The following is a 23,121-nucleotide window of genomic DNA, read 5'->3' as shown; positions in this document are numbered from 1 at the left end:
TAAAAAATAATTCTATCTTTCATTAAGACTATTTATTAATTATAAAATTTTATTTTTTTTATTAAATATATATTTTTTCATCTATTATCCTTTTATAAAATAACAACATATATAATTTGACAATTATAAAATCTATTTATCATTTTGATTATGTTTATTTGTTGATATACTTTACTTAAATCTATAAATATTGCCAAGGAAATAAATCACTTTACAATTGATTTTGAAATTAACATACAATATAATTATTATATAAAATATAGTCAAGATGTAATTTATATAAATACATTAAACTTCTATTAAGATTTTTTAATAAATTAAAGTCTATTATATTCAAACTCAATATATATTCTTGTAATATATAATCTAAATTTTTATTTAATATTTTTAAATTATATATATATATATATATATATATCATCAAATTGACTTAATAAACAAAAAATAGCCTTTGATTTTAATCAATAGATAAAATTTATATAAATATATTATTATTCTTAAATATTTAATGAAAAAAATATAAAATAAAAATCAACATAATTTTAATAATAATATTTTAACAAAATTATTATTATTTTAACAAAAACAATTATTAAACATATTACCTAAATCAAAATATCCAAAGTAGGAATGTGAAAGGAGTTAAAAAAAAAAACAAAGTACAAGAAAAGCAAGTGCATAAGACAAACAAGTATTAATTAAATTTTTTATTTGACCCGGATTAGGTACTCAACATGACATTGCATGGAGTATGACATCCATCCATCCCCAACGGTGGGGATAGATAGCCAACGCCTAATCTCTGATGCGGGTCAAAGACTCGGAGAAAATTCGTTGCGAACGCCTACCGCGTAACTATTCAAACACGTTTGTTTCACTTTATTTGGTTCCTAAGAAAACTATCACAGGAAAATTCCAAATGCGGTGTTTCTCATCCATTTGAATTGTTTATAGTCGGCAGTTCTTGTCCATATGTTTTCTAGGAATCTCCACTCTCTGTCGTTAACCCCATCCGACTGTGTCCAACAAATATAACGTGTTCCTCAGCTTTCGGGGAAAAGATGTGAGAACAACTTTTGTGGACCATCTCTACCAAGCTCTCTGTGGAGCGGGACTTAGGGTTTTCCTCGACAGCGAAGAGCTAGACAAGCGCAAAGAAATCGAATCCAGCCTTGAATCGGCCATTGCCACAAGCGATATATTCATATCCGTATTTTCGAGGAACTATGCAGAATCGACTTGGTGTCTGAAGGAGGCGGCCCAGATGTGGAGATGCAATGGATTCATCATTCCTCTCTTATATGATGTGGAGCCCTGTGATGTTCGCTATCCTCAAAGAAAGGGAGGTCCATTTGAAGATGCATTCAAGAAACATTACAGCCATTTGGATCGGCAGGATGAGGGAACTATCGAGCAATGGAAGAATGCACTCTATAAAATCTCTTCTCTTTCTGGTTGGACAAAGGCAGGAGAATTCGGGTAAGTAATTTTGCACCACTCATTTCCACTAATTTGCGGCGAAAGCCAAACGAGATCTTTCTGTTAGGGGAGCTATTACTGTTGAATGGCGAAGGACTTGTTTTGTGTTGAGCAAGAAATGTTGAATCTTACCGGGGAAGGATATATACCAGCTATTAGAAGGGGTCTTTCGACAAAACATCAGATCGTAGGCTAGAAAAGCAGTTATATTCCGTACGAGGCCCACTCAACTGGATGTTCATTGTTACATAGTCGTATCAATATTGTAATTTTCTCCACATCCACATACTCTGTTTTAGAACTCTTAGGCTCCGTTTGGTTGCTGGAATATGAGTGGAATAGGAAAGCGAAATTAGAATATGTTTTATATTCGTTGTTTGGTAAGCTCAATCAGAATTGGGAATAGGAAGACATATTCCAATTTTGCCCCTAAAATGAGCATATGTCTATGCCAAAAAATATCTGTTATTGGAATTGGCCATTTCCATTCCCATTCCGATTTTCCATTAAAAAATATTTTTTATTTTTTTTTTAATTTTTAATTTTTAAATTTTTTTTTTCAAATTTTTTTTAAAATTTTTTTTCTTCTGAATTTTTTTTTTTGAATTTATTTTTTTTACTTTTAGTTTTTGAATTTTTTTTGTTAATTTTTTTAAAAAAAAATTTTTAATAACATTTTTTAAAATTATATCTATTTGTTTAAAAAAATGATAATGAAAATGAATTAACTAAAAAAATAATAAATTAAATTTTTTTTTAAGAAAAATGTTTTTAAAAATACAAAACTTAATCTTATTTCTATTCTATTTTTGTACAACCAAACAATAGATTAACATATTCCCTGTCGAATTCCAAGTGCACCAAACATGATTGGAATTGCCTATTTCTATTCCCATTCTTCATTTCCATTCTCATTCTATTTTTCTATTCTAATTTTCTATTCCTATGCCAACAACCAAATGGGGCCTTACAGAATTTATGTATTATACTTACACTAGATTATGGCTCCTCCTCAGATCCTCTAGCTTGGTTTAGGTAATTATTGACCCTCGGATCTCTTCACTTTGGTAAAGTTAGCATTTGCCTCCGATTTGTCCAATCGCAGTTTCATTTACTTCATGGTAAATAATCATATCATTCCTTGATCCATCCGAGTCAGTGAATTAAATCTTTGATTGATTTGCTAGCTTTCCAATTTTGTACTTTTTACAAAATCTTCTTAATTTTGGATGCAGTTACTGCGACGGTTTATTGATGTGTCTTCAATCATTTACACCAAATATTCTCAATTTTTGTTAGCTGCTCTGTTTTCCAGTCTACCAGTCTAATCTGGTGGTAAAAGCACCTCTCTTAACATGGTTTATAAAATACACATTTATGTATATATTTACATATTTGTCATATGATGCAATTGTAGAGCTCTCCACAATTCATTAGAATTATTTCCTATATTTTCCGGGTAGATTGTCTTATAATTTTTGTATCAACATTTCAGATCACCCTCTGTGATCCATAATCACAATGAAAGAGCTAAAAGAACCATATGGTAAGATTGCAGACCAAGTGCAGGATGTCCTTTCTCTTTTATCCACACTTGGTCTGCAATCTTACCATATGGTTCTTTTAGCTCTCTCATTCTGATGATGGATCACACTCCATCAAAGTGTGATCCTAAATGTTGATGCAAAAATTATAACACAATCTATCCAGAAAATAAAAAATGCAGAAAAGAATATTGCATAATGTTTATAAAATATTACAGGTAGTTCTAATTCAGAATAAGGCATTAATAGTTGAATATTAAATATTAGACCATGAATCTAAAATTTTTCTCAATATCATATGTTACATTTGGAGTTGAACTTACTTTGGAGTTGAGATGACCATTTAGTTCATTGCTATGAATTTATAAAACATTTAAAAGGTATTACTTATTGAATATTAAGTATAAAACAATGAATCTGAAACTTTCCTCAAACATATGTTACATTTAGAGTCAGGATTTCTATTTAGTTCATACCCTGATTTCATTATAAATATTTTCATCAAACATTATCATATCTTACATTTGGAATCAAGATCTCATTTATATTCTTTTATAGATTAATATACTTATATTGGTGTTGGTCAGGACTTTAGAATAATGAGTAGTTCTAAGAGTTAATGATCAACATTTAATTAGTGACTAGCTGCACACACCTGTGAAAGTATTTGCATTTTCTTAGTACTCCTTCCTTACCAGGTACATCAGCTTTAATTCACCCTTCACATGGTAGCCACTAATGTTTTAAAATAAAAATTCACCCTTCACATGGCATAATTGTCGTTGATGTACATTACAAATCTCTAATTATCATCCAAACATTTGTTACTTTAGTGGTCAATGTTGTGTTGTAATCATCTCAAAATATTGAAGCTTTTATGTTTATCCTTTTCTATTGTAAAATTATAAAATATGTTGAAGCTCTTAAGCTTTTCCTTTTTTGTCATAAAATTATAAAATATTTTAAACTCTGTAATACTATCATCTAGCTTAAATTTTGGAAATTAATGTACCTTACATCTAGTTACTTTTAAGAATTTAGTGTACCTTAATTTGTAAATCGAATAATAATGTGGAATATAGGAAAGGTGATTTGCAGGTACGAAGGAAGACTAGTAAAAGGAATTGTGAAAGACGTGATGGATACTTTGAAGATTACTCTACTAGATGTCCCTGAGCATCTTGTTGGACTCCAAACCAATATGTATAACCTAATCAAAAGTTTGGATCTAAGTTCTTGGCACAGGACAGTGAAAGTGGGGGTCATTGGTATCGGCGGAGTGGGTAAGACTACCCTGGCCAAAACTATTTACAATACAATTTATACTGGGTTTGATGCTCATTGTTATGCAAAGAGAAATGCTACCCTTGTAGACTTGCAACGGAAAATTCTAAGAAGTCTAGTAATTTACCAGGGAGAAGTTTCATGTGTTGACGGGGGTAAAGCTCTGATGAGAAAGTGATTGCAAGGAGTTCGTGCCCTTATCATCTTAGACGATGTGAATGATGGCTACCACTTGGATCCTGTCAATGGGAATTGGTTTGGGCGGGGTAGCAGGATCACCATCACATCCCGAGACCGACATATACTCAATCTTGCTAAAGTTGATTTAGTTCTTCAAATGAGTGGGCTCGGGGATGATGAAGTGCTTGAATTGTTTAGCTACCACGCTTTCTCAAGGGCCGTCCCAGAGATCCCCTATCAACATCTTTCTCTAGAAATTGCAAGAGCATGTCGAGGTGATCCTCTTTCATTACAAGTTATTGGAGCACATTTGTTTGACAAGAAAGAGCGAGAAGACATCCAATGTTGGGAAGAAGCTCTCCATAGCATTGGGGAAAATCAAGAAATATCCAGTGTCCTTCGAATCAGTTATGATGGACTTAGTCATGTTGAGAAGGAAATATTTTTGGATATTGCTTGTTGCTTTGCTAGTGAAAGGAAAAAGCTCGTTGTCATCTTCTGGGAAGTTTTACACCCAAATAGAGTTCAAACAACCCTACAAAATCTTACGTTGAAAATGCTTATAGCTATAAAGAAGAGTGGCCCTGATTATGTCCTTGAAATGGATGACCTTTTGTGGGGAATTGGAAGAGGAATTCAAAAGCAGCTTGATAACAATAGCAGATTGTGGCTTCCGATGGATGCTTTGAACAGAGCCAGATTAGAGGCTGTGAATATGCTTGTTTTAATAGGAGAGAGTGGAAGAGGGCCCCATAGCTTGCATAGCATGCCTTCCCTACGCTACCTACTTCTGCAAAATCCAAAAGTAGTGGGCAACATTGGAAACTTAGTTCCGAATTTGTTATGGCTAAAAGTTAAACATTATGACTTAAATGGTACATTTGCATGGCTGAGATTAAGAAACATATTCCAGATAGATGTCAGTTGGTTGCAAGTCAGGATCTTAAGTGTAGAGTAGTGTGCAAGCCTTAACGAGAATCCCAAAAATAGTTGAGAGCTTGGTCAATCTCCAATGCTTTTATTTGAATGATTGGGTAGCTCTCACAACACTTCTAGTGTTGATATTGTGAAGGCTAACAGTCACATCATTCTTCCCTCCAATAAGTGAGTCTCTTGGTTTTCAAAGACTCTTCATTTGTAATATTATTGGAGCCCTTTTTATATGCTGCTCCTGCTCATTTTGAAATAATCTTTTTACATATTAATCTAATACTTTGCAGTCTGGACATAGCCACTATTGTGGTGAACTAGGATAAATCTGGTGTTGTGTATTTCTTCTTATTGCATCTATTGTATTTCTCTGTTTAAATCCTTTCAATTGGTATTAGAGCACGAGGTGTGCAGATTGGGAAATCGGTGTTGAATTTTTCAAAAAGATGGAGGATTTGAAAATAGAGAAATTTACAGGCAAGAATTATAGCTTGTGGAAAGTGCAAATGCACTCCTTGCTAGTTAAGCAAGACTTGGCTCTCGCAATCGAAAGAAAGTCTAAGAAACCATCTACAATGACTGATGAAGATTGGGAAAAGATGGATGAGAAGGCAATGGCATCCATTTTTCTCTCGCTAGCGAAAAATGTCTTGTTCAATGTATCAAATGAGAAGTCGACGAAAGAAGTTTGGGACAAACTTTAGAATATGTATCAAACGACATTGGCTGCAAACAAAATCTTCATTATGAATAAAATCTACAAACTAAAAATGAAGGAAGGGACTGCGATGTCCAATCATATAAATGATTTGAATACCCTACTATGTCAAACAAGCTCGGTTGGTATGACTCAAGATGACGAATCCAAAGCCATCATCTTGTTATGTTCTTTACCTGACAGTTGGGATCCTGTAGTTATAGCTGTAAGTACTTCAAACTCTACAAAGTCAAAGTTGGCCTACAATGAAGTTTTTGCCACTTTATTAAGTGAAGACATGAAAATGAGTAACAAAGATTCCTCATCTGGTGATGCTCTTACTATGGTCAGCATTGAGAGAAGAGGAAGAAGCCATCATAGAGGAAATAATAATTACAACCAGCGAAGATCAAAGTCACCCAATCGTTCAAGGTCAAGATGCAAGAATGGAGAATGCTGGTTTTGTGGTAAGCCTGGCCACACAAAGAGAAATTGTTACAAGAAAGCACAAGAAAATGTCAGAAATATGGAAGCAAATATAGCCTATGAGAAAGATGAAAGCACTTTAATTCTCTCTACAAGTGACTCAAAATCAGATTCTTGGGTGATAGATTTTGGAGCTTCTTTTCATGCTACTTCATGTATGGATTGTTTCACAAACTACCATGAAGGTCAATTTGGAGAGGTATTTCTTGGAGACAACAAATCCTACGAAATAGTTGGCAAAGGTGACATTTTTTTACAGCTGGAAGATGGAGGGAAATTGTTGTTAAAAGATGTTCACCATGTTCCCAAATTAAAGCGAAATCTGATTTCTGCCAGTCAGCTCTTTGCATGAGGATATTATCCATTCTTATATCAGAATACTTAGAAAGTTACCAAGGGTTCGAGAATAATTGCCAAGAGAAACAAAGTTGGTAATCTTTATCTTCTTGAGAAGCCTACTGAAATAGGGGTTGCTATGACAATCATGGGCAGCAATGTAGCACTTTGGCATCAAAGATTAGGCCATATGATCAAAAAGGGCCTTGAGATAATGCTCAAAAGGGATCAACTACTGGGTCTCGAATCAGCAAATTTGGAATTTTGTGAACATTGCCTTTACGGAAAGCAAAAGAGGGTCAGCTTCTTGAAAGATGGACATAATCTCAAAAAAAAAACATTGGAACTTGTACACTCGGATGTCTTTGGTCCGGTTGAGGTAAGCTCTTTAGGAGGTGCAAAATATTTTGTTACTTTCCTTGATGATTGTACTAGGAAAGTATGGATATATATGATGGCAAATAAATCTAAAGTTTTTTCTAAGTTTAAAGTTTTCAAAGCTCTTGTTGAAAACCAAAGGGGCCATAAGGTCAAATGTTTAAAAACAGATAATGAAGGTGAGTTTTGTTCATTGCAGTTCGACAATTATTGTGCAGATAATGGTACTCGTAGGCTGAAAGTTGTACCCTACACTCCTCAAGAAAATGGGGCAGCAGAAAGACTCAACAGGATAATAATCGAGAAAGCTCGGTGTATGCTTTCAAATGCAGGATTGGGAAAAGAATTCTGGGCTGAGGCATGTAATACAGCCGTATATCTCATTAATCGAAGTCCCTCTTCAGGGTTGAACTTTGGAATTCCGGAAGAGGAATGGCAAGGTAGAAGAATTTCTTACTCTCATTTTAAAGTTTTTGGTTGTCAGGGTTTCACACATGTGCCCAAAGAAAAGAGAAGCAAGCTGGATCCCAAATCCGAGCCTTGCATTTTTGTTGGATACGAGAAGATCAGTTTGGCTTCAGGCTTTGGAGTTTAACTAATAAGAAAATCATTAGGAGTAGAGATGTCGTCTTTAATGAAAAGGTATTTCCTCATTCTAAAGATGAGACTCCTAATAGAGAATTCATTCCTCTATGCGATATGCTAAACAATGGTACAAATACTTAGAATAGGCAATTTGATACTACAACACGGTCTGAAAATTCACCTCAGTCATCCATGAGCAATGAATGGCAATTTGCTCAAGTTCACAATACAAGAGATAACATTCTGTTCCCAGCAGATCACAACAATGGTGATTCCTCCCAACCTTACTGTGCTGATTGTGGTTTTCTTACACCAAAGCATATGAGTTCTCACCCACCGCAGGACAGTTATTTTTTTAATAAGTTTGAACATTCCAATCAGTGCAACAGAATGGGGCGTCCATACTCTTCTACGCAGGAGTTTGGAATTAATTTGGACCACGCTGGGAGCACAGATCAGCATCCTGTAAATTTACGGGAGCAACCTCACATAGAGAGAGCAGTTTCGCAGGTTGAAGAACTCCATCCGCAGGGTTTTAGAGCCATTTCACAGGGTGGGCAAATAGTTCCAAAGAATATCAATTTGGAGGATGAGAGTAATCTGCAGGGTCTGCGTAATCAGCATGTTGCTAAGGCCAGTCCATGGAGGCAGCCAATTGAGGTAAATTAGCAGGCTGTGCGAATTGATATCCCTGGCAATCCCGTCTGTATACAGGGTACTCACAGTAAACGTGTGTCACCATATCCCTTTGAGCACGGTGGGAATTTGTCACAATTCCAGACGCATTTGGTAATTTGTCACAATTGCAGGAGTTATATTTACGGGGCTGTACCAATTTAACAAGCCTTCCTGATACTCTGGGCAACTTGACGCAGCTGAAAAAGTTGAAGTTACAATACTGTACAGGTCTAAGAAGCCTTCCGACAAGGATGGGTGATTTAATTCAACTAAAAGCTCTTGATTTGCTAGGATGTACAGGGCTAAGAAATCTTCCCAATACAGTAGGCAACTTGGTAAATCTCCGGTTTTTGTCCATGGAAGATTGTTCAGGTTTACAAAGCTTGCCTTGCGCGGTGGGCAAGTTGGGAAATCTGAAGACATTGTGCATCCGTGAATCCAATGTATGTTGGGGAGACATACAAAGGTTTCATGATAGGGTTTTCAAGCTTGCCCAGCTTAGAGACTTCAAGGTAAAAGATCATTCGTAGGTGCATCTAATTTTTGGGAACATTGGCTCTTTTTCAGAACTTCGGAAGGATAAGATATATATTTCTATTCAATTGATTAAAATTTCTTGTTCCGTGACAAGGTTGAATCTTATATTTTGCAGAAGCGACGAATTAGGAAGGTTGGTGGAGAAGAAGTACAATGTATGCATTGTTTGCCACGCAGCAGATGCAGAGGAAGCATTGAAGGGGTCAGAGAAGTACAAGTGTCTTCGCAGCGGGTCAACTCGAATATGCAGAGTCATCGAAGATGAGGAGGGTAGCGAGATAATGTACGCGAGGGGGGTCTCAGACATGATATCCTCGGATGGTATCATTGTTCCTCTACGACTTCCTAACTATCGGTCCTTTCTCGGATCACATTTTGGGAACGCGTAAAAAGATTTAGAATTGGAGTATTTTGAACAATAATGTCTATCATCCTCCACGTCTCAGCAGTTTTCTTCGCTTTAATTTTTCTTTTTCTTTTTTTGATGGAATTGTTGCAGCGTTTCTAACACGGATTTTTTCATGGGATTTAATTTTCCAATTGTAACTGTTTTTGAATAATATTTAATTTTTATTACATTGTAAAATTCTTAGATTTTGCTTAATCATAAATGAGTTTATATACAATTAAAATTTTTATAATTGAAGTGCTTTAATTAATATTTAATTTTATTAGTAAGCTTTTTGTATTTTAAGTTTTTAAAATTTTGATTCAGTTCAAATTTTTTTATTGTTTCAATCTTATAAATTTATAAAAAATAAAAATTAGAAAGTAATATTAATTTTGTGAGGGTTTATATTATAAAATATTATTTTGTTCATAATTTTATAAAATATTTGCACATTACTAGAATTTGACTATTCCTACATAATATTGTTAAAGTCTTTAAATGCAATTAACAATTATTTTTTATTCCATTACTTTTTAAAATGTTTGATGAAATAATATTTTATATCATTTTTCTTTTCTTTTCACAATTATTATCATGAATATGAAGTGAGAATCCTAAATTTATATATATTGAAACACAATTGGTTCTAAATAATTTTAGATAATTATTACAAGTAAATTAATTACATTTCAAACTCATCTTGAAGTTTCTAACCCACTATTGCTTCTAATTACACATTTTCATTATTCTATCATCACAGAAATTTGTAGGGTTGCATTCATTTTGGATGTGTTCTAGAGATAATCATCCATCTCTCACTAACTTTTGTATTCACACCTATCATTCTATTGTCTCGTTTTGTATATATATATATTTGATGAATTTTGATGTCGAAAGATGTGCAAAATAACGTTATTGCAAATAATAACAAGTGCTTCCACCAAAAGAAAGTGCAAGAATTAGGAGGATATAATTTGAATAACAGGAAATTCTAAATATGAATGAAAGTGAATTATTTAAAATCATATAAATTATTTAAAAAAAATTTACAATGCAATTTTTTTTATTAGCCTATGAAGAGGATTAAATTAATAAATCACTATAAGATAAATAACACCCTTTCCTCAAACCTACAACTTTAAAATTCAAACTCAAAGCTAAAAAAATAGAGGCACTCTACTTAACATCTAATATATTAATGGAGCCCCTGGTGATTTCTTCTCTTCCTCCCAAGGTTTTCATGAGGGTGACCCCCTATCTCCATACCCTTTTATTATTGTGGTGAAACTTTTAAATAGAAATTTAGATTGTTTTACTAACTCTGACAGAATTAAGGGCATTAAACCTACCTCCCAATGCCCCCCACAAATTATTCAATAGTTTGTGGATGATACTTTCTTATTTGACATCTCCTCCATCCATGAAGCCAGAGAGGATGGAAAGACACCCTGAATCAGTATGCAATGGTCTATGCTTAATGCATAAATTACTAGAAAACCAAAGTTTATTTCTTTAACATCATTACCAATTTGAGAGAAAAGGTAACAAGTATTCTTGGTTACCAGGAGGCATCTCTCCTAGACACTTATCTTGGTCTCTTGCTTACAATATAGAAAGTCCCTAATCAATATTGGAATGGCCTGGTTGAACACTTTCAATAAAAGCTAGCAGGTTGGAAAGGATAAATCTTGAGTAATACTAGGAAACTCTAGCTTCTCTCTACCTCCGTGTAGGGCATCCCTGTGTATTTACTCTCCATTTTCAAAATCTTGGGTAGATTTAGAGACATTCTTGAAAAAGTCCAGTGTAATTTCTTATGTTTCAGCACTGAAGAGAAGTTTAGAATGAGTTTGGTTAGCTAGGAGAAAGTATGTCATCTGAAAGCTCTTGGAGGATTGAATATAAGGAGAATATGACACTTGAATAAGGCTTTCTTTACTAAAATTGGCTGGAAATTGGTGAACTCTTATGGTTGTTGGTGTAACATTGTGACGACTAAATATCTCAGAGGATTGTCTCTTCATCAATTCCCTTGGGCACATGCTCTCCCCCAGGGTTCCAAGATCTGAAAAAATGTGGTTAACAATCAAAAGATCCTGAAGATGGGGTGTCGCTAGATCATGAGGAATGGTAATTCTATTGATTTTGGGAAGATAAATGGATTCAAGGTAACCCCCTTAGGCATACTAAGTTCTTACCTCTGCACAAGAAGTATAGGAGATTGTATAGATCTTGAACTCAAAACTTTATCACCCTGATAGACAATGGATTACTTTCCAAAACCTTGAGCCCATGGAGTTGGGATTTTCTTTGGAGTTGTAAGACCTTCTCCAGAACTATAAGATTCCCCTCACCTTGGTTGAGGACTACTTAGTGTGGAAACTCACACCCTCGGGTGAGTTCATAGTTAAGTCTTCTTATCTATGTTTTTTTGATGGGGAGGTGGCCTAGGCTGATTGGCAAAAAGACTGGCACCCTTGGATCCTACCAAAGATAAACTTCTTTTGGTGGATGACTTTGCATGGGTTTATCCTCACTATCAATAAGCTCTAGTGTAGAGGGTGTCAACTCACTAACAACTTCATTTCATGTCTCCAAGATGCTAAATATATTCCACACTTTCTTATCCACTGCCCTTTTGCCATAGATGTTTGAAGGGAAGTCCTTGCCTTATGAGAGGTCCAGTGGTGTATGGATAGTGAGTTGAAGCAATTTTTTCACTGGGATAGTCTATCTGCCCACCCTTACCTCAAAAACTTATGGTCAATTCTCCCCCCATATGTTTGATGGAAAATATAGAAGGAGAGGAACAATAGGATTTTTAGGGAACATGCCACTACTAGCTTTGGGGTGGCATAGTAGATTATCATGTTTCTAAAAGAATGCAGTAGGATCTAGCATTGGAAGGACCTCCGAACCCCTTTGGTACACTTGATATGAAATGGGTATCAGCTTCAAATGTTGGCTCAATTATGGCACAATTTGACAAATCCAAAGTCATGGCTAGAAATAAGATGGTGTGGCACTCGCCCCCCTCGAGTCTTGGATCAAGCTAAATTTTGATGGTTTGGCCATGATGGGCAGTACTGCAGTGGGAGGTGTCTTTTGTAACAACATGGGAAATCTTGTGGTCACCTATACTAGATATTATGGAGGAGGCTCAAACAATGAAGCGGAAGCCCTAGCACTTCTATGGGGGTTGTGAATTACGAGAGCTCATGGATTCAATAAGCTTGTCATTGAGGGGGACTCTATGTTAACTATTAAGGATGCTAAAAGAGAGGGCCAAAGCAACTAGTTGATTAAAGTTATAATTGATGAAATCCAAAGATTGATGGGAGATTACCATGAGATCCACGTGGCTCATACATATTGTAAAGGGAATGGCATGGCGGATGAGTTGGCTAAATTTGGCCATAATGTTATGCAATTAGTTGAATGGGAGGACATTAGATTATTTCCATCATCAACTCAACTTGTGATGAAAAGGGAGTGTACTTTCAATATTTCCATATGAAGCATCACAACATGTGGAAGACCTTCAATTCTTTGCATGGGTGTGAGAAGGCATTCCATAAAGGTATCATTTGGCAAGATTGTATGATGATTTGTATTAATGTTTTGATTGCCGTGAGTTTTGAAAACTACCAAAAAAGGACCCAGAGGGTGGATTTGGTGAGATGTAGAGAACGGTTAGTTAATGATAAAAAAGAAAACTTATTAAATTCCCACACTAACTATAGCTAGCAACGACCATTTAAGGATGAAAAGAGACCATTGACACATGCCGCAAAGGGTGGTTTTTTATTTTTTGGGAAACCTTGTGGACTTATGATGGTTATATAATTCCTTTTCATTTTAATCATTGAGGCATTTCATTTTATATTTGATAATTGCCAAACCTGCAACAAGGCTATGTTAGAAAATTATGAAGAGTTGGTTGATGAACTGGGAGAGGGCATGGGTACTAGTGATCGCATTGAACAAGTGGGTGTGGAGGAATGTATTTGTAACAATGAGGTGATAATGGTTTACTTGTAGGAGGGTGGCATCTTACCATACATGGAGGGTATGGTGAAACATGGCGAGAATGTCTCGATATGTAGTTCTTTCAGTTTTGGAAGGACAAAAAGGTGACTCTCAATGGTATGGGATTTGAAATCTTGGAGGAAACCATTGCAAGGATTAGAGAATTTACTATGGAAGGAAAGAATTGATAGGTTAATGATGAAACCACTCTATGAAAAAATTTCAAATTCAAGGAGGAGTGGATGCAAATGCGCTATGGGTTTTCATGGGAAGCCCTTCCTAAACCTTGGGATGTCATATGCTATGTAATTATGCGGTATATCACCCTTGAGGATCACTTCTAGGTCCTCTATCATTACCACTTCCTTACTCTAAATCACTTCAGGAATCTAGGCTACATCTCCTTTCCATTTCTTTTGTTACATTTGCTAGAAGAAATTGTATTTGTAAGGCTAGGAGGATACATGATGAGGGTAAAACTTTCTACCTTATCCATCAAGGGATCATGAACAAAATATATATCCAACATCTTGCCCAAAACCCACCGATCCTAGTTAACCCTTTGGCTTTTATCACTCCCCAAGTATCTTTGGACCCTAGTCCTGGTTCTAACCACAACAAATTTAAGAAAACCCCTAGCCTTGAGGTTAAAATTAGCCTCATTGAGTCAAATTTGAATACTAGGAAGGGTAAGTAGAGTGCCAGGAGAACCAATAAGTGTCTCTAGTTGGAAAAATTTAAGTTTCCCCCAAGCATGATTCCAACTCTGATTCTTCCAAAAGTGATGTCAAACCTACAAAAAAGAAGAGACTGCCTCAAGACACCAAGCTTGTCCCCAGCCCTCTTAACCCCTCCCATATCTTTGACACCCTCGATGATACCCTGGCTAGAAGTGTAGGGGAAGATATCACATACCCTAGGAAAGAAACCCCCAAAAGGGGGGGGCAAGAAAGGCAAGCATAGCCACAGATAGAGCCATAGTAAGAAAAGATTAGAAAGGTTTGAGCAGTCTATGAGGGACCTGATAGGTGATCAACTTGGTATCTACTAGAGATTTCAAAGTTTGGTTGAATTTCTCACCATGGTTATGCATTGAGTGACCACCACCCTTTACCTTTTGCAGGTGAATCAAGAGGAGAAGGATCTGGGAAAAGTGAGCAAGACAACCCAATCCATTTATGGGTTTCTGGTGGAGGACTAGCTGAAGACCATCCTTAAAAAAATAGTCAAGGTGGAGGGGGAGGAAGCAGATAACGATACGCCTAAGGAAAAGAAGGAAGACAACCATGGGTAGCTAGCCCTAGATCTGGTGTTTATTTTAGTTGTTATTATGCTTATATCTATGAACTTGAAAGCCTATGAGGTTTTAGTTTTTATGCTTATGTCAATTAATGAGACTAATAGAAGCAATTTGTAAATAAAGTGGCTGATAATACCAATAATTTAAGAACTGATAGTACTAATAATTTATCTATGGACATTTCTTTTTTTTGAACTTTAAAGTTGGTATCAGTTAGATGATTGGGAGGTAACCTCCAGCTGACTCTTCAACCCTCTTTGTACCTCAGGGACAACCCCTATCTTTTTGGCTGCTATCTAATACTTCAAAAACATCTAGTATATCATATATACTCTAACAAAGTATACTTGCATTCTAAATTAATTATTTTAATAAACCTCTATTAGATCTTAAATAATGTTTACATTTATCTATTACTTTTATTGACCTTTAACTCCTCCATCTTGTTGCTACAATGTTGCCTCTATCAAATTCCCTGTAATCTTTATATTGTCTATGTGTAGTAATTGATTCCTTTTGATGCCCACTCATTTGCTTTCCATAATGAAATTTTTGTTCTTTCTCTATATTTGGTTACTAGAATGTATTTTCTTTTAATTTCCCTTGTTTTTGGCAAGTATCCTCCTGCACTCACTATGTTGGCTTTTTTCCTATAATCTTTTTTTGCATCTCTCCCCTCTCCTGAATGTCTCCATCAATTAATACTATTATTTTTCTATCCCTGTGCAATCCTCATCTCTCATTTGGCCTATGAAACTTTCCCTTTTCAACACATACCCCTTCACCTCTATGTGGATCCTTGTCTCTTTGCATTCATTTTTTTGTCTATTTAAAAATGAAAATAAATTTTTTTTTCAAATTTGGAATTACACCAAGGATAATTGATCTATTTTTGCATCCCTATTTGCAAATAATTTAATAAAGAAGACTATAGGATATGGATCTACACTTGTTAATTACATTTTCCCTATAAAATGACATTACTTTGTCTCACTTTTAGAGTTATGAAAAACATGAAAATTGAAAATATGAATAGATAAATTCTAAACAAAATCAAATATTGCATGCGTATGTGCATGTATTGCTTGGGTGATCCTACACTAGACATTTCTATTATATGAAATGTTCCTTGAGTTGGGAACTAATGAGCATTGAGATATGCATGAGATAGTAATCATGTTTGTTTCTAATCTACTTTTTCTCTTCTATTTTTTTGGTTTCTTTCCTCTTTTCCTATTTTCATTTATGGTTACTTATGCTACTTTCAATGTCTATGTTCCTCTTTATTTAACACATAAACATTCATTGTGGATCACTAGGTTATCTATATTTGACTCATTTAATTGATATTTTTAGCTTCAAAACTTTTGAAACCCTTTTTTTATCTCTATATTTCTAATGTTTCTTGACATTGTATGGAAGCATTATGTTTCCCTTGAAACAATTTTCTATACTTTATAACTTATAGCTCAAGGCCCAAAATTTGATACATGTACATAGGCTCATCCTAGTCTCCCATGCAACATCATTTTCCTTGTATGATTTTTTGACATTTTTGGACAATGACAGAACAACCGTTTCATTTTCTTATACTTCTTCTAGTGTTGGAAAGATCTAGACCCACCAAAGAAGAAACACAACTGAAATTGTTGTCATTCTCATTAATGGAATTGAAACTAGTGTCACAAATATATATCACATGCAATTTGCATTCTTCAAACCCAAAAATGTCAAAGTTTGTACATCTTTAATAAACATGTAGGCCCTCAATATGTTTCTATAAATGCTCCTTGTCTAAAAGTTGAGGATATGCTTAGTATTGTCAAAACACTTGTACTAAATTAAAAAAACATCTAAATAGCACCATGGAAGTCTATTTTTAAGACTAATGTATTTTGCAACTAGAATGAATTTACAGAGAAAATTTAGAAAGGAACATAAGATGAATTCTCACCACTTGTTTTCATCATTTTGTGGAGACAAAGAGAATTAATAGGCATATGTTGAGATAGATGACACAATTTGGTTTTGAATTATAACTCTTTTTTGTTTGTAAAGTTGGGGTCATTAATTCTCTTATAAATGCTGAGTTGTTTTTAAAAAAATTGACAAAGCAAATAAAATATAATAAAAAATAAAATCTACACAAGTATGACTACTAAATCAAGACTTAATAGAGAGTACATCAATTGAATTACATATTTTTAGCTCGACCTCCTGCATAACTTCAAAGTAAAGTCTTACATGTTACACCTATTTCTTTCAGAACAACCTGTATGGACTTGAAAAAGGGAGAATAATCACAATGAATTTTATTAAGGATGCTCAACCAATGAAAAAGAAAAATTATTACACTCAAAGTGTTCCTACAATGCACACTAATAACTAACTTTTAAAAATCACCAATATATATATATATATATATATATATAAATAGGTGTTTTCCCCTTTGCTTAACTGGTGAGAACTAGCACAACTAGTATTTGTAGAATGTAGGATCAAAAATTAGTAAAACAATAAAAATGGGACTGTAAAATGACCAACCTCTATAGTTATATCATCTTCAAAATATTTTGTGTATGTCATATAGTTGCTACTATATGTATGAAACTTTCTCAGAGTAAGATTCTAATATCTAATAGAGACATAAAGGTAAAAGAAAAATATTTAAAATAAGATTTAGTCGAACTAATTTGGCATTACAAATATGACCCATTATCAAACATAGCTATACTAATTAGACACTTATACTCCCTCACAAAACCTAATCTAGTGGTTACTGTAATGGTTGCAAGATTTTCACCTTTTGAAGAGTATCTTGTACTTTCTTACAAATTGTTTTGCCCCCACTCGAGGATCCTTATAACCCCAGTTTACTTATTCATCTTATATGGAGTGCTCCCTTCAAGATCCTTCCTAGAAGAGGCATTCTCTATCTAGGGTCCTTGATGCATAAGCATATGTTAACATCAACAGAATATCTAGGCCTTGTAACCATGTTTAAGATCACTCTCTTCTGAGTGGGACTCTCTTGAACTCAAAATGAGATCACTCTCTTCCCATTAGACTCTCTTGATCTTAATAAATAATTATCTTTTCCTTGTATCTTAAATAAGAATAAAAATAAATGGATATTTATGTTGCCATGCCAAATTATCCTATTTACATATAATACCCTTGCCTTGGTAATTTATTCACAAATCAATGTCCTTCCTTTTGAAATTATTAATACCTTAATAGGCGCAGATGGGTGGGCTCAAACTCTGTATACTGTGCTCTAGTACTTTTGTCAGCCTAATTAAATGTGACTACTACTTTGTTCCTCTGGATTACCCTTGACCAATGGTGAACTGGCTTGATTTCTAATTGCAAGCTGTTTGTTTGATCGTGGGTGGGTTGTTTGGTATGTACATATTGCGTGCTCAAACCATACACCTACTCTTATTTTTATGTTTTACTTCGCTTAAATATATGCTCGAGATCCCCTTGAGTGATGTGTCTCATTGTACCTACCTATTTGTAAAGGAATTATGTATTTCATTTGTTATGTTTTTTAGTGATTTTTGTTTTGTATTTTTCTTATTATTATTTTATGAACTTATATATCGCAAGGTTATTTAGTAAATATGTCATGATTAATTTGTAAATTTATAAGATTTTATAATAATGGAATGGCATTATAATTATAAGAAAGGTTACGCTATGTATAATTTCATCATATCATCAAAATCTCATCTTCATTCTTTTATTAATAAATGGCATCAATTGATTCGATGAATAATAATTTACAAAGAATTGGTAACGAGATCTTATGATTTACTTAATACATAACTTAACCAAGGCTCATTTCAGATGTCTCCATTAGGAAGGACAATAATACCTGCAAAAATAATTTTAGAATCTATACAATAATAAAATATATTTCACTATTCTACCCTCTATTCTAACCCAATCTTAAAGATGTCTCCATATCAAGAATCAATAACCCCCTTAAGGATCCTGAGACCCTCAGTTACTTCTTCATCTTCTATGGAGTGCTCCCTCCAAGATCCTTCATGGAAGAGGCATTCTCTATCTAGGGCCCTTGACACATATGCATAGTTAACATCAACATAATATTTTGGCTTTGTAACCATGTTTAAGATCACTCTCTTCCAAGTGGGACTCTCTTGAACTCAAAATGAGATCACTATCTTCCCACTGGACTCTCTTGATCTTAATTTAAATAATTATTCTTTCCTTGTATTTTAAATAAGAAAATAAATAAATGGATATTTATGCTACCATGACAAAATATCCTTTTTAAATAAAATAAACTTGCCTTGGTACTTTATTCACAAATCAATGTCCTTCATTTCAAAATCATTAATACCTTAATAGGTACAGATGGGTGGGCTCAAACTTTGTATACTATACTCCAGTTCTCCTATTGGCTTGGTTGGATGTGATTGGTACTTTGTTCCTCAGGATTACCTTTGTCCAATGGTGAATTGACTTGATTTCTAATTGTAGGCTGTGTTATTGATCATGGGTGGGTTGTTTGGCTTGTACTAATTGTGTGCTTAGACCATATGCCTGCTCTTGTTTTTATGTTCCGAATCTACCCTCCCTTCATCCTTACTATGCTTAAGTATATGCTTGGGACCCCCACAAGTGACATGTCTCATGGTACCCGCCTATTTGTAAAGGTATTATGGATCTCATTTATTATGTTATTGAGTAATTTTATTTTGTTTGTTTCTTTTTATTATTTTATAAATTTATGTATCATAATATTCTTTAGTAAATATGTAATGATTAATTCATAAATTGATAAGCTTTTGTAATAATGGATTGACTTTATAATTATAAGAAAGGTTAACGCTATGTATAATTTCATCATATCATTAAAAGTTCATCTTCATTCTTTTATTAATAAATGGTATAAATTGATTCAATGAATAACAATTTACAAAGAATTGGTAATGCGATCTTATGATTTATTTAATACATAACTTAACCAAGGCTCATTTCAGCTATAATGTTCCCACTAGAAAGGACAATAATACCTGCAAAAATATATTAGAATTTATACAATAATAAAATATATTTTAAGTATTCTACCCTCTATTCTAACCCCATCTTAAATATGTCTTCGTAGTGGGAATCGGTAACCCTCTTGAGGATCCTTAGACCCCTGGTTACTTCTCTATCTTCTATGGAGTGCTCCCTTCAAGATCCTTCATAGAAGAGGCATTCTCTATCTAGGGCCCTTGACACATATGCATATGTTAACATCAATAGAATATTCTGGCCTTCTAACCATGTTCAAGATCACTCTCTTCTGAGTGAGATTCTCTTGAACTCAAAATGAGATCCCTATCTTCCCACCTGACTCTCTTGATCTTAATAAACAATTATTGTTTTCTTGTATTTTAAATTAGAATAAAAATAAATGGATATTTATGCTACCATGATAAATTATCCTATTTACATATAATACTCTTGCCTTGGTAATTTATTCACAAATCAATGTCCTTCTTTTTGAAATCATTAATACCTTAATAGGCATAGGTGGGTGGGCACAAACTCTATATATTGTGCTCCAGTTCTCATGTTGGCCCAATTGGATGTGACTAGCGCTTTGTTCCTCTAGATTACCTTCAACCAATGGTGAACTAGCTCAATTTCTAATTTTAGGTTGTTTCCTTGATCATGGGTGGGTTGTTTGGTTTGTATTGGTTGTGTGCTTAGACCATACATTTGCTCTTGTTTTTATGTTCTGAATCTACCCTCCTTTCATTATCCTTATGGGTAAAAGCATAGATCTGTCTCACCCTTTGGTAAAGGAAAAGGCTAATAAAAGTATAATTGTTCACCTTCAAGGATATAAAATTGGTATTATTTTATAGAATTTGAAAATGAAGTAAATTAATGAAATGTGTAGAAATTGTTGAAGTTTAGGATTGAAATTTTTAATAATTATTTGATATAAGAAATGATATATTTTCCTAATTTTTATTGATCATTTTTTAGTTGCTGAAAAACATTGAAAAGTAGGAGTTTAGCTCCCACAACAAAACTATATGGAAATAAATGTGTTTCTATTTGAACTTAGACTATGTTATAGATAACACGTATAATTAGAACAATCAACAATAAAAGTTGACTTTAGACCTATATTTTCTCTTTTATAGTGATTCAAATTTCAACTCACCCCAAATTGATAGTTTGCATCTCCCACCACATTTTTAAAAACAAATCTATTTTAACCAAAAGATAAATTATACAAATCCCGAAAGAGGACTCTCTCCTCTAGATGTCATATATATATTTTTAATTTTTTTGATATGATTTAATATTTTTTTCTCTCTAAAAATCTACATTTTTTCAAGTTTTAAAATATGCACTTGTACAGAACCTTTTAATTACAATACACTATACCTATTTAAAACATGATAAAATCTATATGAGAATATTCTTGACTTTGAGTTCTATCAAATGGTTTTTTATTTTAATAAAAAAATATCATAAAAAATAATAAGAGATATTGAAATGCCATTTTTCTGAAATAATATTATTTCTTTAGTAATTGGTTAAAAACTAGTATAAAAAATGCATTTAATAGACATTTAAATTTGGAAAAGTGTGAGACCATATATAACTTAGGTAGAATGAATTTATCTATATCATATGTTTGAGAAAAAAATATTTTTGGATAGAAATACTCAAATTCAGTTATTTTGATAAGTCATCCTGAAAGGTGACACAACTTTTCACTTTTACCCTTATAGTGCTTAAGTATATGCTTGGGATCCCCATGAGTGAAGTGTCTCATGGCGTTCACTTATTTGTAAAGGCATTATGTATTTCATTTGTTATATTATTTAATGATTTAATTTTTTTTGTTTCTTTTTTATTATTTTATGAATTTATATATCATAATGTTATTTAGTAAATATATCATGATTAATTCAAAAATTTATAAGCTTTTGTAATAATGGAATGAGATTATAATTCTAAGCAAGGTTAAAATTATATATAACTTTATCATATCATTAAAAGCTCATCTTCATTCCCTTATTAATAAATGGTATGAATTGATTCGATGAATAATAATTTACAAAGAATTGGTAATGATCTTATGATTTATTTAATACATAACTTAACAAAGGTTCATCTCAGATGTAATGTCCCCACTAGCAAGGACAATAATACCTACAAAAATAAAATTAGAATTTATACAATAATAAAATATATATCACTATTCTACCCTCTATTCTAACCCAACCGTAAAGATGTATCCATATTAGAATTGATAACCCTCTTGAGGATCCTTAGACCCTTGGTTACTTCTCCAACTTCTATGGAGTGCTCCCCTCAAGATCCTTCCTAGAAGAGACATTCTCTATCTAGGGCCCTTGACACATATGCATATGCTAACATCAAAAGGATATTCTAGCCTTGTAACCATGCTTAAGATCACTCTCTTCTAAGTGAGACTCTCTTGAACTCAAAATGAGATCACTCTCTTCCCACTAGACTCTCTTAATCTTAATAAATAATTATTGTTTCCTTGTATTTTAAATAAGAATTAAAAAAATAGATATTTATGTTGCCATGATAAATTATCCTATTTACATATAATACTCTTGCCTTGGTAATTTATTCACAAATCAATGTCAATAATTTCAAAATAATTAATACCTTAATAGGCACAGATGGATGGGCTCAAACTCCATATATTGTGCTCCAATTCTCCTATCAGCCTATTTGGATGTGACTGGTGCTTTGTTCCTTATGATTACATCTAAACAATGGTGAATTTCTAATTGTAGGTTGTTTTCTTGATCATGGGTGGGTTGTTTGGTTTTTACTAATTATGTGCTCAAACTATACACCTACTCTTGTTTTTATGTTCTGAAACTACCCTCCTATCAGTATCCTTACTATGCTTAAGTATATGCTTGTGATCCCCATGAGTGACATGTTTTGTGCTACCCACCTATTTGTAAAGGCATTATTTATTTCATTTGTTATGTTATTTAGTGATTTTTATTTTTTTTGTTTCTTTTTACTATTTTGTGAGTTTATATATCATCATGTTATTTACTAAATATGTCATCATTAATTCATAAATTTATAAGCTTTTGTAATAATGGAATGACATTATAATTATAAGAAAGGATAATGTTATGTATAATTTCATCATGTGATTAAAAGTTCACCTTTATTATTTTATTAATAAATGGTATGAATTAATTTGATCAATAATTATTTACAAAGAATAGGTAATGAAATATTATGA

General features: G+C 33.4%; 1 pseudogene; it reads left to right on the top strand.

Annotated features, from left to right (window-relative positions):
* Nucleotides 1-1,006: 1,006 nt before the first annotated feature.
* LOC149558084 (disease resistance protein Roq1-like) overlaps nt 1,007-23,121 on the top strand; it is a 203,141-nt pseudogene continuing 181,026 nt past the window's right edge.

The sequence above is a fragment of the Cupressus sempervirens genome, chromosome 5, assembly GCF_028749045.1.
Source record: "Cupressus sempervirens isolate cs-2001-9-10 chromosome 5, ASM2874904v1, whole genome shotgun sequence".
Lineage (NCBI taxonomy): Eukaryota > Viridiplantae > Streptophyta > Pinopsida > Cupressales > Cupressaceae > Cupressus > Cupressus sempervirens.
The sequence above is the reverse complement of the archived record's forward strand: the minus strand, read 5'-3'. Positions and strand labels throughout refer to the sequence as shown.